The sequence below is a fragment of the Danio aesculapii genome, chromosome 7 (genome assembly GCF_903798145.1).
Source record: "Danio aesculapii chromosome 7, fDanAes4.1, whole genome shotgun sequence".
Taxonomy (NCBI): domain Eukaryota; kingdom Metazoa; phylum Chordata; class Actinopteri; order Cypriniformes; family Danionidae; genus Danio; species Danio aesculapii.
The window spans coordinates 5,135,857-5,149,170 of NC_079441.1; the positions used below are offsets into that span (position 1 = coordinate 5,135,857).

The following is a 13,314-nucleotide window of genomic DNA, read 5'->3' on the forward strand; positions in this document are numbered from 1 at the left end:
AGTTTAACAACATCCTCAAACATCCTCACGTCTGCTGAGAGAGAGAGAGAGAGAGAGAGAGAGAGAGAGAGAGTGTGTGTGTGTGTGTCCTGGCACAAACACATCAACAGGAAACTCTCCAGTAAACACCATTAAAGTGGAGAAAAACTTGCCTGAGATGTTCAGTTCAGTCTTGTTTATTTACATGGCAGAGAAGAGAAAATAATATTAAATGATAATAATAATAATGGCGTCACGGTGGCGCAGTGGGTAGCACGATCGCCTCAGCAAGAAGGTTGCTGGTTCGAGTCTCGGCTGGGCCAGTTGGCATTTCTGTGTGGAGTTTGCATGTTCTCACCGTGTTGGCGTGGGTTTCCTCCGGGTGCTCCGGTTTCCCCCACAGTCCAAAGGCATGCGGTATAGGTGAATTGGGTAGACTAAATTGGCCATAGTGTATGAGTGTGTGTTGGTGTTTCCCAGAGATGGGTTGCAGATGGAAGGGCATCCGCTGTGTAAAACAAATGCTGAATAAGTAGGCGGTTCATTCCACTGTGGCGACCCCAGATTATTAAAGGGACTAAGCCGAAAAGAAAATGAACGAATAATTGTAATAGTAGTTATTATTATAATATGTATATTTAAAGTTAAATTTATGATTCAATAATAAAAAACCTACAATAAAAATAGCAATAATGAAATATGTCAAGCTTTATTCTGCAATAAAGCTTTATTCTGGATGTAGATTATCCTTTACTTATTACACGGCTGTCTGGAATACTTGATTCTGATTGGTCAGTCATTACAATTCAAGGTATGTTATTCCCACATAACAACCACTGAATAAACTCACCTTGACCATCAGTGATTACGTTATATATATATATATATATATATATATATATATATATATATATATATATATATATATATATATATATATATATATATTTGAAGAGTTCAGATGCAAGACCCTCTAAATCCATCAGCCCTCTTTTTCTTGTAAATGAGCATTTTCTATCAGGCTCCTCTGATTATGTTCAGAAGTTTCATTTTATATGTATTGATGAGGTTATTAGCTAGTAAATAAAATACCTTTTTTCATAAATGTCACTTTAGACAATTCTTTGTTTTTTAGCAAGGTAAATTTTCTTTAGCGTCAAAACCAGCTAAATCCACTTCTGCTTTTTATGCAAAAACCTCTAAATCCACCTATTGAGACAAGACAGTGTATTTACTGGAAAACCACTAAAGATGCAGTTAGAGATTATTTGACCACACATAAAACACATTACACAGACCACCTGAAATTAAAAATATATAAATCTGTCGAGTAAGTGGCGGTTCATTCTGCTGTGATTTAAACCAGGGAAAAAGCAGAAGTAAAATGAATGAATGAATGAATGAAATCTGTCAAGTAAATGCATAAATCAATAACATTAAAACTGACATTAATTAAATCTTAACAATCTGTTGTCATTTCTGATGTTGATTTAATGTAAGTAATGTCAACATTGTAAGCTAAGCTTTGTAGATTCAAATAATGTAGTGTAAAACATTATGAAGCATCAATATCTGTGAATTGTCCATTAATATAAAAAGCTTTGCAGATCTATAGGTATTATGAAATAATATAAATAATGTATAGTTTTTTATATTATATTTATCTTTTTAAAAACAGCTTACATTAGGAAATAAAACAAGGTGGGCCTACTGGGCAAAAAGGGATGCCTCTCAGACAGTTTTAGAAACTGTCATTCATTCATTCTCACCATACTCAAGGTCTTGGTCTCTTGTTTATCCTCATAGCATCCATGTGGGATTAAAGAACGGCATCTTTACTCTGTCTTTCCTGAAACACAGTTGCCGTTTAATGTATTGTAAATCAAATTCTTTTAAAGTGGCGTCACTGCGCAAACAAACGTTATGAATGCATGTTACACTTCTGACTGCACAGTGTGTTTTCTTATTCTCATGATGCTGTGGTCACACTGGGCTTTTCCTCCCATAGACTTCCATTCATACACATGCGAATGCGTCAGACCGGAAACGCGGGGTCATGCGTTAAGTTTCGCAGTTCACTGCGGTGCAAAGTTCAAGCTTGGTGAACTCTGACCTGCGAAATGGCATCACTTGACTGCGTGAGACCAATCGAGGATCAAAACATGACCTCTCTGGACAGAAATTTAAAACATGTAGCAAATCGCTCGCTTATTTAATGTTTAAACATCTTGTTTAATCCCGCTCCTTTTCGCAGCGCCGTACGACAGAATTTCACACACACAAAGCCCGGTGTGACCGCAGCTTAAAGCGTAAGAGTTTTGAGGTAAGGGACGTTTTCATTTGCCACTCACTGACAGTGGGACAGGCTCATCCAGTTCGTTTAAAATCAAATCGAAAGCGGATTAAAACAGTCTCATAAAAGCCGGCTTATCAGCGCGCTGCTACATTGAAAACATTTGATTCAATTCGCTCCTTCTGATTGGTTCTCGGGATATAGCGGCTTTTGCTGTCAAAGGCAAGTGGTGTTTAGCGGCTTTTGCCTACAAACTGTTAATTCTGAATGAGCTGACGCTGCGATTTAGATGATTTGAACGTGCCTAAAGCATTCACTCAATGTCATTAGCTCATTTTTGGCGGAAGCGGCGTTTAGTGGCTTTTGCATCTGAACTCTTTATATATACACACACACGCACACACATACACTCACCGGCCACTTTATTAGGTACACCTTACTAGTACCGGGTTGGACCCCCTTTTGCCTTCAGAACTGCCTAAATCCTTCAACAAGCTACTGGAAATATTCCTCAGAGATTTGGTCCATATTGACATGATAGCATCATGCAGTTCCCGCAGATTTGTCGGCTGCACATCCATGATGTGAGTCTCCTATTCCACCACATCCTAAAGGTGCCTTATTGGATTGAGATCTGGTGACTGTGGAGGCCATTTGAGTACATTGAACTCATTGTCATGTTCAAGAAACCAGTCTGAGATGATTCACGCTTTATGACATGGTGCGTTATCCTGCTGGAAGTAGTCATCAGAAGATGTGTACACTGTGAGACTCATCAGACCAGGCAACATTTCTCCCATCTTCTACTGTCCAGTTTTGGTGAGCCTGTGTGAATTGTAGCCTCAGTGTCCTGTTCTTAGCTGACAGGAGTGGCACCCGGTGTGGTCTTCTGCTGCTGTAGCCAATCTGCCTCAAGGTTGGACGTGTTGTGTGTTCAGAGATGCTCTTCTGCAGACCTCGGTTGTAACGAGTGCTTATTTGAGTTACTGTTGCCTTTCTATCAACTGGAACCAGTCTGGCCATTCTCCTCTGACTTCTGGCGTCAACTAAGGCATTTGCGCCCACAGAACTGACGCTCGCTGGATATTTTCTCTTGTTCAGACCATTCTCTGTAAACCCTAGAGATGGTTGTGCGTGAAAATCCCAGTAGATCAGCAGTTTCTGAAATGCTCAGACCAACCCGTCTGGCACCAACAACCATGCCACGTTCAAAGTCACTTAAATCCCCTTTCTTCCCCATTCTGATGCTCATTTTAAACTGCAGCAGATCGTCTTGACTATGTGTACATGCCTAAATGCATTGAGTTGCTGCCATGTGATGGGCTGACTAGACATTTGTGTTTATATATATATATATATATACACAATATAAATATCTGTTTGGTGCCATCTGGTGTTTAAATGATGTGCAGGTTAGTGTAAACTCCATCCGCTGTTTTTGTTTCTGTCAGCTTTGTGTTTAATTAAAGAATTAATAAACTATTACGGCTCTAAGCAATGTTTTGTGTCTAATTTTGATGTTTTGTGGCAAGCAGCCATGTTATAAGCATAATAAAGTACGCGGGAGGACAAGGTTAACCGGAGAGCTGTTGATGAAGTGTTTTTTTCTGTGAGCGGATCAAACTCTCTCTGTGTTTCTGGCTGAGGCTCAGATCCGAGGCTCTGGAGGATCAGTTTCAGAGCTCCAGAACGGCTGATTCACGACTGAGCCTGCTCCAGCGCTGCTGTGCTTGGTTTATTGGTGTCCAGAGAAACGCTGATAAACAGCATCTGTCAGTGCGATGTGCTGTAATGTGTGTGTGATGCTGAAACTCTGTGAACGAGACTCCGCTTCATTGAGCAGGCCTCTGTCATTAGCCTGATTTCAGGTCTCGTCTGTTACACAAACAGACAGATCATTATTACTGTTAGTGTGTTTGCAAACACACAACGCAACAACATCTCTGACACACTGAGAAAATTACTTGTTACTTCACAGTTTTAATTTCTCCAGAAGAAACATACACAGTATAAAATGCTGAGAAAGATGTATTTGCTGTAATCCACCATGAGACATAAATATTGTCCTTTTTTCCACTATCCAGACTTGCATCCACTCGCAGCTTCACTAAAATGAGAAAGAAATGTAGGGCGGTGCAGGATTTTGTTCCTTGGGAACTGATTGGATTGTTGAAAGATGGATGTTGCTAACATTATGAAGGAAGATGAGAGTCGCACTGATAGCCCCTCCCTGAAGGACTGATAGCTCCACCCTTAATGACTGATAGCTCCACCCTAAATGACTGATAGCTCCGCCCTAAATGACTGATGTGACTGACGTGTGTGTGTGCGTGCGTGCGTGTGTGCATGCGTGCGTGTGTGTGTGTGTGAGTGTGTGTGTGTGTGTGTGTGTGTGTGTGTGTGTGTGTGTGTGTACATTTTACTAATGAACGTGTTCTCCTTGACAAGGGCAGCTGTGTCTGTTGTGTGTGTGTGTGCATGTGTGCGCGAGCATTTACAAATGCGTCTTCCTTGACAAGGTCAGCTATGTGTGTGTGTGTGTGTGTGTGTGCGTGTGTGCGTGTGTGTGTGTGTGTGTGTGTGTGAGCAGAATCTCTTCAGAAGCTTCATTAGTCCCCCCTGTATACCCCTGTATAGTGTTACCGTGCTTTACTGTATCTGTGATCAACAGTAATGCGCTTAATAATCATTCCATTATTGCGTCTGTTTATTTATTTTACTTACAGTTTATTTTGCAAACCCAGATTTTATTTCGTTCATCTATTAGTGTGTATGCAAAATACGCATGTATTATATGTATGTATGTGTGTGTGTGTATATATATATATATATATATATATATATATATATGTATTTGTGTGTGTGTGTGTGTGTGTGTGTGTGTGTGTGTGTGTGTGTGTGTGTGTGTGTGTGTGTGTGTGTGTGCGTGCGTGCGTGTGTATGTATGTATGTTTGTGTATGTGTATACCTATACTTCCCAAGTCATTTACATAAGCTTGCTTAATATTTATTTGTTTTTATTTATTTATTATTTAATTAATCAATTTATAATTTATATTTAATTCATTTATATTAAATAATTGATATTTTTTATAATTTTATTTTTATTTCTTTACTTCCAACATTTATTATTAATTTATGTATGCTTGTTGCTTTAATTAAATTATTCATATTAATTCAAATTTCATATTTATTTATTTTTTTATAAACCTACTATGCTTGTTATTTATTTGTTTTTTTTTATTTTGTTATTTAATTAAATTTCTTTTTCATATTAATTTACTTCATTTATTTTATTTTTATTTACTTGCCACATTTGTCACTCATTTATTTATGCTTTTTGCTTTATTTAGTTTGATTTATCTATGATTTAATAAATCATTTCATTTTTATATTTATGTATTTATATTATATTATTTTTATTTGCATGCCACATTTATCAGTTATTTATGTATGCTTGTTGTTTTTTTATTTATGTATATTTAAATATTTATTTATATTAATTAATTTATATTTTATTAAAATTTGTTTTTAATATTTTTTCAACCTATACTTCCCACATTTGTCAGTCATTTACATATGCTTGTTGTTTATTTATTTATTTGTTTTTATTTATTTATTATTTAATCAATTAATTTCTAGTTTATATTTATTTATGTTTATAATTGTATTTTTATTTTCCTATACTCTCCACATTTATCACTCATTTATGTATGCTTGCTGTTTATTTATTTATTAATTTTATTTATTTATTGTTTAATTAATTTATTTATTTTTAATATTTATTTATATGAATTAATTCATTTGTTATATTTATTTAAATATTTTATTTTTATTTCATTTCTTCCCACATTTATAAGTCATTTATGTATACTTGTTGTTTATTTATATATTTATTTATTTATTTATTTATTTACTATTCAAATAATTAACTTATATTTTAAATGTATTTATTTTTAAAATTTTATTTTTAATTTATATACTGTCCACATTTATCAGTCATTTATGTCTGCTTGTTGCTTTATTTATTTATTATTTTTTTATTTTTAATTATTATTTTATTTATTTATTTTTTTATTTTTTTATTTTTTTATTTATTTATTTATTTATTTATTTAATATTTATTTATTTATTCATTTCTTTCTTTCTTTCTTTATTTATTTCTTTATTTTTATTTATTTCTTTATTTATTTTTATTTATTTATTTATTTATTTAATATTTATTTATTTATTCATTTCTTTCTTTCTTTCTTTCTTTCTTTATTTATTTATTTAATATTTATTTATTTATTTATTTATTTATTTAATATTTATTTATTTAATATTTATTTATTTATTTATTTAATATTTATTTATTTATTTATTTATTTATTTATTTAATATTTATTTATTTAATATTTATTTATTTATTTATTTATTTATTTAATATTTATTTATTTATTTTTTATTTATTTATTTAATATTTATTTATTTATTTATTTATATTTACCTGCTAGCTACATCCATCACTCATTTATATTTACATATGTTTTTTTTTTATTGTGTGTGTTAATTTTCAATTAACACCAATAAATTATTTGCTTGTTATGTTATTCACTTGTGAAATATTATACTTTAACATTAATTCAATGTTCTCCTAACGTCAGCTTTCATTCATAGAATGTAAGTGTAACATTAACATAACATTCTCTCAACATTTTCTGTTATTACTATTATTATTATTATTATTTATAATAATAATAATAAATTATATTCCTGTTTTGTGTATGTGTATGTGTGTAAGTTTAGTGTATGACAGCTGATATCAACAAAACAGAGTAATCACTTCACCATGTACATATGCTTTAATGTTAATATGATGCTCATAACTTAATAAACAACTCATAATTAATGCATTCAAAGCTAAACGCTGTAAATCAGATGAGCGCTCAGATCGAGAGACTGTCTTAATTTGATTTTAATAAACATCAGTTAAGTCTACAGTAGCTCTCCTCCACTGAGACTTTATGAACCCGCACATCTGTTATCTCCAGCTTTACTACACTAATAACCTGATTTATGGAGGATAACCTCTTTTGAAAGGTGTAACCGCTCTATACACACACACACACACACACACACACACACTGTAAAGCGCTTGCATTAATGTATTATTGATGAGCTAACTTATCTGGAATGTTCTCTGTGGTCTGACTGAGAGTTTGATGGTGCATCTGCTGTATTTTTCATGCGTCTTTATTTTGATCTTCTGGCTGAATGTGCTGGGTTATGATGCTCATTGTTTTGATGGAGGTTTTTATTATTAATGTACTTGTACTTTCAGCTCTTATATAATGTTTTTGATGCTTGCTGTGTTTAATCTTAAGTAAAAACGGCATCTCTGTATTGTTTTCTGGGCTTTTAAAACTGATCAGCTGGGTTTTTGTGCTGGTTTATATGGGAGTAATGATTCACTGAATCAGTCATTTGATTGATTCGTTATAAACAGCTGATTGATCTGTGAATGAAGCTGTCTGTTTTTACTAGTGGATCATTGAATCACTGACTCAAATAATTAATTGTAAATAGATGAATGGTTTGTAGATAAAACAAATGTCTTTTTTATGAATGGAGCATTGAATCACTGACTCAAATGATTCATTCAGAAAGCTGATTGATTTATGAACAAAACAAGTGTCTTGTGATTGGGTCAACGAATCACTGACTCAAATGATTCATTCAATACAGCTGATTGATTCGTAGATGATACAAGTGTCTGTCTTTACGAATATGTAATTGAATCACTGATTCAAATGATTTATTGTACACAGATGATTGATTTGTGGAGGAAAAAAGTGTCTGTTTTTATGAATGAATCATTAAATTGCTGACTCGAATGAATCAATAAAAACAAATCATTGATTTGAAAGAATGTCTGTTTTTATGAATGGATCATTGAATCACTGACTCAAATGATTCATTCAACAAGCTGATTTATAAATGAAACAAGTGTCTGTTTTTATGAATGAATCATTGAATCACTGACTCAAATGATTCATTAAACAAGCTGATTTACAAATGAAACAAGTGTGTTTTTATGAATGGATAATTGAATCACCGATTCAAATGATTCAATCAAAAAGCTGATTGATTTATGAACAAAACAAGTGTCTTGTGATTGGATCAACGAATCACTGACTCAAATGATTCATTCAAAATAGCTGATTGATTTATGAACAAAACAAGTGTCTTGTGATTGGATCAACGAATCACTGACTCAAATGATTCATTCAAAATAGCTGATTGATTTATGAACAAAACAAGTGTCTTGTGATTGGATCAACGAATCACCGATTCAAATGATTCAATCAAAAAGCTGATTGATTTATGAACAAAACAAGTGTCTTGTGATTGGATCAACGAATCACTGACTCAAATGATTCATTCAAAATAGCTGATTGATTTGTAGATTAAAATAAGTGGGTTGTTTTTGCAAATAAATAATTTAATTGCTGAGCGAATGAATTATTGAAAACAAATCATTGATTTGAAACAAATGTCTGTTTTTATGAATGGATCATTGAATCACTGACTCAAATGATTCATTCAGAAAGCTGATTGATTTATGAACAAAACAAGTGTCTTGTGATTGGGTCAACGAATCACTGACTCAAATGATTCATTCAATACAGCTGATTGATTCGTAGATTATACAAGTGTCTGTCTTTACGAATATGTAATTGAATCACTGATTCAAATGATTTATTGTACACAGATGATTGATTTGTGGAGGAAAAAAAGTGTCTGTTTTTATGAATGGATCATTGAATCACTGATTCAATGATTTTATTCAAAACAGCTGATTGATTTGTAGATGAAATAAGGGTTGTTTTTGCAAATGAATCATTAAATTGCTGACTCGAATGAATCAATAAAAACAAATCATTGATTTGAAAGAATGTCTGTTTTTATGAATGGATCATTGAATCGCTGACTCAAATGATTCATTCAACAAGCTGATTTATAAATGAAACAAGTGTCTGTTTCATTTATGATTCATTCAGAAATCTGATTGATTTATGAACAAAACAAGTGTCTTATGATTGGATCAACGAATCACTGACTCAAATGATTCATTCAAAACAGCTGATTGGTTTGTAGATGATACAAGTGTCTGTCTTTACGAATATGTAATTGAATCACTGACTCAAATGATTTATTGTACATAGATGATTGATTTGTGGATGAAAAAATGTGTCTGTTTATGTGAATGGATCATTGAATCACTTTTATTTAAAGCAGCTGATTGATTTGTTGATGAAATAAGGGTTGTTTTTGCAAATGAATCACTAAATTGCTGACTCGAATGAATCGATAAAAACAAATCATTGATTTGAAACAAATGTCTGTTTTTATGAATGTATCATTGAATCACTGACTCAAATGATTCATTCAACAAGCTGATTTATAAATGAAACAAGTGTCTGTTTTTATGAATGGATCATTGAATCAGCGATTCAAATGATTCATTCAATAAGCTGATTGATTTAAGAACAAAACAAGTGTCTTGTTATTGGGGCAACGCATCACTGACTCAATTGATTCATTCAAAACAGCTGATTGATTTGTAGATGAAACAGGTGTCTGTCTTTACGAATATGTAATTGAATCACTGACTCAAATGATTCATTCAAAACAGCTGATTGGTTTGTAGATGATACAAGTGTCTGTCTTTACGAATATGTAATTGAATCACTGACTCAAATGATTTATTGTACACAGATGATTGATTTGTGGAGGAAAAAAGTGTCTGTTTTTATGAATGGATCATTGAATCACTTTTATTCAAAGCAGCTGATTGATTTGTAGATGAAATAAGGGTTGTTTTTGCAAATGAATCATTAAATTGCTGACTCGAATGAATCATTAAAAACAAATCATTGATTTGAAACAAATTTCTGTTTTTATGAATGGATCATTGATTTAAATGATTCATTCAAAACAGCTGATTGATTTGTAGATGATACTCGTGTCTGTCTTTACGAATATGTAATTGAATCACTGATTCAAATGATTTATTGTACACAGATGATTGATTTGTGGAGGAAAAAAGTGTCTGTTTTTATGAATGGATCATTGAATCACTGATTCAATGATTTTATTCAAAACAGCTGATTGATTTGTAGATGAAATAAGGGTTGTTTTTGCAAATGAATCATTAAATTGCTGACTCGAATGAATCAATAAAAACAAATCATTGATTTGAAAGAATGTCTGTTTTTATGAATGGATCATTGAATCGCTGACTCAAATGATTCATTCAACAAGCTGATTTATAAATGAAACAAGTGTCTGTTTCATTTATGATTCATTCAGAAATCTGATTGATTTATGAACAAAACAAGTGTCTTATGATTGGATCAACGAATCACTGACTCAAATGATTCATTCAAAACAGCTGATTGGTTTGTAGATGATACAAGTGTCTGTCTTTACGAATATGTAATTGAATCACTGACTCAAATGATTTATTGTACACAGATGATTGATTTGTGGAGGAAAAAATGTGTCTGTTTATATGAATGGATCATTGAATCACTTTTATTTAAAGCAGCTGATTGATTTGTAGATGAAATAAGGGTTGTTTTTGCAAATGAATCATTAAATTGCTGACTCGAATGAATCGATAAAAACAAATCATTTATTTGAAACAAATGTCTGTTTTTATGAATGGATCATTGAATCACTGACTCAAATGATTCATTCAACAAGCTGATTTATAAATGAAACAAGTGTCTGTTATTATGAATGGATCATTGAATCACCGATTCAAATGATTCAATCAAAAAGCTGATTGATTTATGAACAAAACAAGTGTCTTGTGATTGGACCAACAAATCACTGACTCAAATGATTCATTCAAAATAGCTGATTGATTTGTAGATGAAATAAGGGTTGTTTTTGCAAATGAATCATTAAATTGCTGACTCAAATGAATCATTAAAAATAAATCATTGATTTGAAACAAATGTTTTTATGAATGGATCATTGAATCACTGACTCAAATGATTTATTAAACAAGCTGATTTATAAATGAAACAAGTGTCTGTTTTTATGAATGGATCATTGAATCACCGATTCAAATGATTCAAGCAAAAATCTGATTGATTTATGAACAAAACAAGTGTCTTGTGATTGGATCAACGAATCTCTGACTCAAATGATTCATTCAAAATAGCTGATTAAGTAGATAAAACAAGTATATGTTTTTAATAAATGGATCATTGAATCGCTTAAACAAATGATTCATTCTAAACAGTTGATTGATTTAAAACAAGTGTCTGTTTTAATGAATGGATTGAGTCATTAACTTAGATGATTCATTCTACAAAGCTGAATAAGTTACAAATGAAAAATGTCTGCTTATTTGAATGGATCATAGAATCACTCAAATGATTCAATATAAATAGATTATTGATTTGTAGATAAAAGAAATGAATCTTTTTATGAATGGATCATTTAATCACTGACTCAAATGATTCATTCTAAACAAATGTCAGTTTTTTATGAATGGACCATTGAATTACTGATTCAAATGTTTCATTAAAAACAGCTGACTCAACTGATTCAATCTAAACAGCTGATTGTCTTTTAAATGAAACAAGTATCTGTTTATATGAATGGATCAATGAATTACTTAATCAAATAACAGCCGATTTACTAATGAAAAGTGTCTGTTTTTCAGAATGTATAATTGAATCGCTGATTCAAATGATTCATTCAAAACAGCTGATTGATTTTTAGCTGAAAGAAAAGTTTCTGTTTTTATGAATGGCTCATTGAATCACTGACTCAAGTGATTCATTCAAAACACCTGATCTTTTTATACATGAAACAAGTGTCTGTTTTTATGAATGAGTTATTGAATCACTAACTTAAATGATTCATTCAAAACAGCTGATTGATTTGTTTTTGAAAACAAAAAGATCATCGAATCACTGATTCAACTGGTTCGTTTTAAGCAGCTGATTGATTTATAACTTTAAAAAAGCGTCTTAATGAATGAATCGTTGAATCACAGACTCAAATGATTCAAAACAGCTGATAGATTTACAAATTAAACAAGTCTGTTTTTATAAACGGATCATTGAATCACTGGCTCAAATGATTCAAAATAGATTCATTCAGGGAGGAAATGAGTTTGTTATTAGTGACTTTTTGTTGAGGAAATGGTAAATAAAGCATTTTGACCGACACTAATCTGTCTAATATGACTAATTCAATATGAACTCTGAACTGTTGTATGTAATCAATATAATAGTTTGTAAAATGACACTCTTGCTTGTGTTATTTTACTGAACTGTATCATATATAACTTGAATTATAGGCTCATTATGATTTTGTCTGCTCGCTAATGGTCTTCATCACACACTCAATGCTTTCAGCCTCTTTTTTTAATGGTCGTTGTTGCTATTTTTGCACTGCATGTTTCACAATAAATGCTTGTGACTTTGCTGTTAAGCCCTTATGTCGCAATATTTTGCTTCCGTTGCACAACTATCAGAGTAAATGAAGCTCAGTCTCGCTTTGTATTGTTGTCAGTGTTCAGAAAGACGAACTCGAGTAGCAAAACGACTATCAACATTCATCTGTTGTGGAAACACGAGCTCTTCCAGGGATTCTCAGCCGCGTTTCTGGATCTGTTGCATTGATAAACCAGTGAACTGATGGATATCTGCATATTTCTTTATAATTCTGTCTTTTTGCCGTCTCGATTTGTTATTAGTTCTATTGTAGAATCAATTCAAGCTTAATTTTCCATTCATGTATATATAAATATAATCCAAATCCAAAGCAGCGTAATGTAATAACATACACATTGTTTTTTAGTCAAAATCAGAAAGAGTTCAAGTGTAGATGGAGATATGAAATGTCTTTTAATTGACACAATCCCATCAATTATATAGAAATTCATTTGTGTTTTGAATGCTGTGTGATACTGCACGCTGGCTACATCTAATGTGTGTGTGTGTGTGTGTTTCATGGGTGTCTGGTGATTGTGG

General features: G+C 32.1%; 1 protein-coding gene across 1 annotated transcript in view; it reads left to right on the forward strand.

The window, feature by feature from the left end:
• LOC130231612 (phosphofurin acidic cluster sorting protein 1) overlaps window positions 1-13,314 on the forward strand; it is a 106,062-nt gene that overhangs the window by 52,748 nt on the left and 40,000 nt on the right. The gene's annotated exons all lie outside the window — the stretch shown is intronic.